Source organism: Ambystoma mexicanum, chromosome 5q (genome assembly GCF_040938575.1).
Source record: "Ambystoma mexicanum isolate Mex_15411 chromosome 5q, UKY_AmexF1_1, whole genome shotgun sequence".
Taxonomy (NCBI): Eukaryota; Metazoa; Chordata; class Amphibia; order Caudata; family Ambystomatidae; genus Ambystoma; species Ambystoma mexicanum.
Window position 1 is genome coordinate 845,215,887 of NC_090933.1, and position 6,000 is coordinate 845,221,886.

Consider the following 6,000-nt stretch of genomic DNA (forward strand, 5'->3'; position numbering starts at 1 on the left):
GCCCAAGTACATAGTCCGTATTTGCGATTCCCTGGTCCCCGTACTGATTGATACTGGGGCCTCTGTGACCGTTGTGGCGAAGGACCACTACTGTCGATTGAACAATACCCCAACCCTGCCTGAGCAAAACAAACATGCACATATTGACATTCGGAGGAAGACACCCACTGCCCCAGGAAGGTGTGTTTGTGGCCCGTGTTCGTCATGAGGACATGTCCATCAGAGCCTGTTTCTTTGTCACCAAGGTGAGCAAAGGGACCCTTTTGGGGTGTGCCGCCACTGAGGTGTTGCACATTGTTAATTCTGCATTTGGAATGTACCTGGAGGACATCCAGGCCCTGCTCGTCAGGTATGCAAGTGTTTACAGTGGTATCGGGAAGCTGGTGGGTGACCATGTGAGGCTGCACATTGACAACACGCTCCAGCATGTCACGCTGAAACATCGCAGGGTGCCATTCCATCTGAGGGAACACATAGAACAGTAACTGGATAATCTGGTCAGATTGGACATTATCGAGAGGTTAGATGGATCAACCCCATGGGTTTCCCCCATTGTAGTTGCAAGAAAACCCAAACAAGACACCATACACATCTGTGTAGACATGCAGCTCCCGAATACAGCCATACGACAGGAGAGACACATCAAGCCCACCCTGGCTACATCTTGGCAGACCTCCAGGGTGCAAGGTACTTTCCAAGCTGGACCTGCATTCGGGTTACCAACAACTGGTGCTGGATCCCGAATCACGCTACATCACAGAAAGGCCTGTACAGGTATAAGCGCCTGAATTTCAACATATTGTCAGCCGCTGAGGTTTTCCAAAACACCATCAGAGGTGCGCTCACCAGCCTGAACGGGGTGAAAAATATCAGGGTCGACATTATGGTCTACCCACAGTCTGAACAAAAACACCTGGAGAGACTCGAGAATGTCCTAAAGCACATCCAACACCTAGGCCATACCCTAGACCGGGAAAAGTGTGCGCTCATGCAGAGGAAGATCAAATTCTTTGGATTTATGTTCTAGCAGGGGGGCATCTCCCCAGACCCGGCGAAGGTGAAGGACATACGCAAGACCTGTGCCCCGGTGAACGTGTCAGAGGTGCGCAGCTTTCTAAGGATGGCCACGTATTGTGGCAGGTTCATACAGGATCTGGCCACCTTAGCTTAACCACTCAGGAGCCTCACGAAGAAGGAATGTGTATGGAGGTGGACTGCTCTTGAACAGAGAGCGTTTGATGACATAAAAGGGGCCCTAACAGCAGAGAACACAATGGCATTCTTCAACCCTGAGAAGAGGTCGTAAATCACAGTTGACGCCAGCCCATTTGGTCTGGGAGCGTTGCTTATTCAGTTGGATGAGAGTGGATGGGATCGACCAGTGGCATTGCAAGGGAGGCCCTGGCGTTGCTATGGGGCTGCAGACATTTCCACCTGTACATCTACGGTAAACCTGTGAAGGTCGTCACCGACCACAAGCCCCTGATACCAATCTTGACTGACTCCTCCTCCAAGCCACCAGCAAGGATCGAGAAGTGGCTACTCGCTCTGCAGGAGTACAACATCGAACTGACATTCTGCCCTGGTAACACCAATGCAGCAAACTACCTGTCCCACGACCCTACTTGTGGGAATGAGAGTACGAAAGAGGTGGTAACAGAGGAATATCTGCATAGTTTAAGGGAATTGGCGACCCCCATCTCCATGTCAATTGATGACATTAGAAAGGCTTTGATCAAGGATGAGTGCTTCAAGATACTCCAGGCTGCTGAAACTAAGGGTGAATGGTGGAGAGTCCTCGAACAGCTTGACAAACGCACCATAGAGCCAAGGAAGGCGCTAGAGCAAATGTGGAGAGTGAGGGGAGAGCTCACGTTCATGGAAGATGGCCTGGTGTTAAGAGGTTCGAAGATGGTGGTTCCTGCCAGCCTCGTGGACAGGTAATTGGAACTGGCGCACAATGATCACCAAGGTGTGGCCAAGACCAAGGCACGCCTCTGCATGAAAGAGTGATTTCCGGGCCTAGAGGAGGTGTGGAAGAGTTTGTCAGCAGCTGTGTGTGGTGCCAGGCGGCGCTGCCACACTGACGAAAGCCCTGCATTGAGTCAATACAGAGGGGCTTTGTGCCCTAGGGCACAATACACATGGACCTCTGGTCGACCTGCCGGGACAATCACTTTGTAGTCCTCATCGATCAGTGGTCGAGGTACCCTGAGGTCGAATTCGTCGGTTCCACGTCCCTGGAGGATATAATGCAGGCGTTGGAGAATTCTTTTGCTACGCATGGACTTCCAGTGGAGATATGTTTCTGACAATGGGCCCCCATTTCAGGGTCGAGGGTTCGCGGAATAACTGCAAGACCTCGGCATCACACACCAAAAGTTTATGCTGCTGTGGCCAAAAGCAAACAGGGAGGCCGAAAGACTGATGCAGACACTGAACAAAGTCTTCAGGATAGCCCATGGACAGGGGGAGTGTGAGAAGCGTGCCCTGTACCACTTAATGGCGGAATATCGTACAACCCCCCAACTGTTCCACATGGGTATCCCCTGCTGAGGCGCTATTCCAACTGTGCCTGCAAGGATTTCCGCCAGACCACACACTACGGACACCCGGAATCATTGGTTATGACGCAGTATCCGAGGGAAGAAGAACAGCCACGAGAGGGAGAACGATCGGAGGAGACTGAGGAGTGAACGCCTGGAGATAGGTGACCAGGTGCTGGTGAGAACCAGAAATTTGAGGTGAAGTTGTCCTTGCCCCACTAGCCGATCCCACTCAGAGTGATGGATACTAAGGGATCGATGGTGACCGCATCAGTTGGCAACACAACGGTGACCAGGAAATCTTGACTCTTCCGGAAGATGGGACAGTCGCCGGAACCAAGCCCCGAAAGACGCTTAAGGCCTGAGCCTCTACCGAGGTGTCCAAGCCTGGACAGTGAGAGAGAAAGAACCAGCCAGGAAGGGTCGGCATCTAGTAGCGGGTAAGACGGCCTGACTAATCAAAGAGGAGGTGTGGACTCTGCAGAGGATGATCCTGGTGGGGAGAGGCGCTATCCTGTACGAGAGCACCACAGACAGCCTAGCTACCAGCGTGCCTTTGAAGTAGATCTTTCCTGATACCCGACGACACCCGTTGATGCAGCTATCCAGATGGTATTGTTGAACCTGGTTATCTATGTTACATGGTTGTGTTGTGTAATAAGTGCATGTGTTCCATTTGTTGTTGTTTGTTTGAAAATATGAAAAGGGAGGAGTGTAGTGTACCCCTTAAAGGGACTGTGTGATGCACACAGTCACATGGTGTTCGCCTAATAAAGATGAACCCCTGCGGCACATACGCCAGTTGGAGCAGGGAACCCGTTGAGAAGCATGTTCGTGTCCACGTCCTCATTTACTGCCCCGGCCTTACTTGGACAAGGCCCATCACACTGACTGACCTACAGGCCAGGACAGGACACAGACAATAAACAGTGCAGTAGGCTTCACAGTAAACAAAGGCCCAGCAATTACTAATGTAAATCGTTTCATTGATAACACCTGCATTCTGATGCATACAATTTCAGGCTTTTGAAATCGTGATGGGGGATTAATGCTTGCATGTCAGGGGAAAGATTGGAAGGGTAGGGGGGACAGGAGCGTATGGAGTGACTTTCTCCCTTTAAGAAAAGACCGATTTAGAACCCCACTCTGAGCGGTCTTTCTAAATTGAACTGTCAGGCCCTGCAATGGATAAGGGGAAACGCAGGTGCCAGAGGTAAGTGTTTGTTGAATGTTTTTGTGAGTTTTGTGTGTGTGTGAGAGAGTAATGTTTGGGAAGGTGACGGAGCGCGTAAATGGATGTCTGTGGGTGTTTGCCTCACTGTTAGTTTGTTTGTGGTGGGGTTGGAACGACAGACAGGCTTTTTTGGTGGGGAAGGGGGTGGAGTGGGAGGAAAGAGGGGCTTGGAAGTGAACCCCGTAAAAAAAAAAAAAACTTGCCAGTGTGGGTTGGCGGGGGTATCGGATTCATGGGGGTGTGTGGGTTGGGGCTCTGGTTTTGAGCTTGGGAAGTGGGCGAGTAGAATGTGATCATTCAGAATTTTGAAGACCGCACAAAATCAGCCAAAATAAATCGGTCTTTTTTTATGTTTGTTCTTCAAAATCTGGCTTAATCACATAGAATCGACAGGAGATAGCTCATTCTCACAGCATTTCGTAAGTGTGTGGTTTCAGAAGTGAAGGAGTGAGTTAACGTCTTGTAACATTGAAGCTGCACAGAATAGTCTCATTGGAATGTGAAAAGAAGTTAGATGCCCCCACACAGGTAAGTGTCCCCCCCACAGTCTCTGAAGTGTGTGCCCCTCCCAACCTTTGATGGGTTAAGCCCCTGCTCTCCTGCGCCCAAAACAAAAATCTGCTTTTCACCCGCCCTGAGTAATGAAAATGTTGAGAGGCATTGTTTATATCCATGAGGTCTACTAATTTAAGGCGAAAAGAAAGTTCAAATCATAGTGGCACTCTGGTTTAAATGGGATTAAACTACAATGCAGCTGGATACTCACAATGATCAATCACACACCACATCCCAACCACTGCATTACCTTGCTGGCAGGTACCAGTAGAATTTTGTATTTTGTCCTTCACTCCTATCATATTGAAAGGCAGTGTCAACGGCATGATGTGCTTTACATTGCACAATTGGATGCTAACATGACACTAGGCCCCAAAAACGGTATGAAGTGATTATATTGAATATAAAATAACGAATGCAATTACAACAAATACAAAAACAACGAAAATAATTTGTGAAAAAACTAGAAATGGGGGTGGGGAAAAGTATTAGTAACAAAAAAAGGGGGGCTTTGGGCAGGGGAAACCCCCATAAACAACGAAAAAGAAATGTGTTATTTTGGTATTAGTTGTTTTGTATTAGTTGAAATGTCATTAGTTGTTTTGGGATTCGATGAAATCACATGTAACCCCCAAACATGCTTTGGTAGAGAACACCCCCACACAAGTAAGTTTGCCCCTCATTCCGCAGTCTCTAATGTTAGCCCATCTCCCAACATTTGAAGAGTTCACCCGCCAGGTTTTAGTCTAGTTGCGTCCCTGCCACTATCCAACGTATGAGAACAGTTATGAGGGATATTTTTCACCAAGAAGGGCAAAGTTTGTTTTTTCCCCATTGAGTTTCATTTGTGAAAATAACATTTTCTGTAGTAGAAGATAACAATAAAAATGTTATAAAATATTAACAGTTTGGTCAGAAAAATCAGGAGGCTGCACACAAATGGAGAGAATAGGTGAGTAAGGTGATGTCACTAGAGAATCCATTGGTATAATAGATCCCGTATAATAGATCCTAAGGTCTGGCTTGGGCCCAGGTTTCCAACTGTTGAGACATTTTGGGGGAAATGGTTGTAGGAGCAAACCGTTCAGATTGTGGGGGCTACCTTCAAGGAATTTGTGTGGGCAGGTTAACACGTGTGTGTGTGTGTGTGTGTGGTGCACATTGAGCCACTGGCATTGCCTGAATACGTGGATTTAAGGACACAATGCACATTTCTATTTATACTTGACAGCATGGTAATGCTATGGTTGTGATGTAGTTGGCTTTGTCAGCTGCTAGTTCATTGTACATGTCTTTCAGCTTTCTGCTGTAATGCCATTTATTCCGGAATGGTGCTATGGCTGAAGTGTTTTTGAGGTGTTAGTGGACAGTTGGAAGCGAGACTCTAGGCAAGGGATTTCAAATTGTGCATCCTGAATTTGTGCCATGGCATAGTGTAACCTGACATACCATGACTTAACCTAACACAGTGGTCTTCAAAAATGTTTGGCCTGGGCACCCACTGGGCAAAATGTAGGAAGTCTGGGCCCTCCCAAAAATGCCAAATGGACAGTAAGTACAAATGGCTATGAACTATTGTGTGCGCTGTCACTGCACCCTACTCCCAGTATAGTGCCTGGGCTCCCCCACCTGCTACCATCAGTCTCTGGGCTCACTCATCCCACT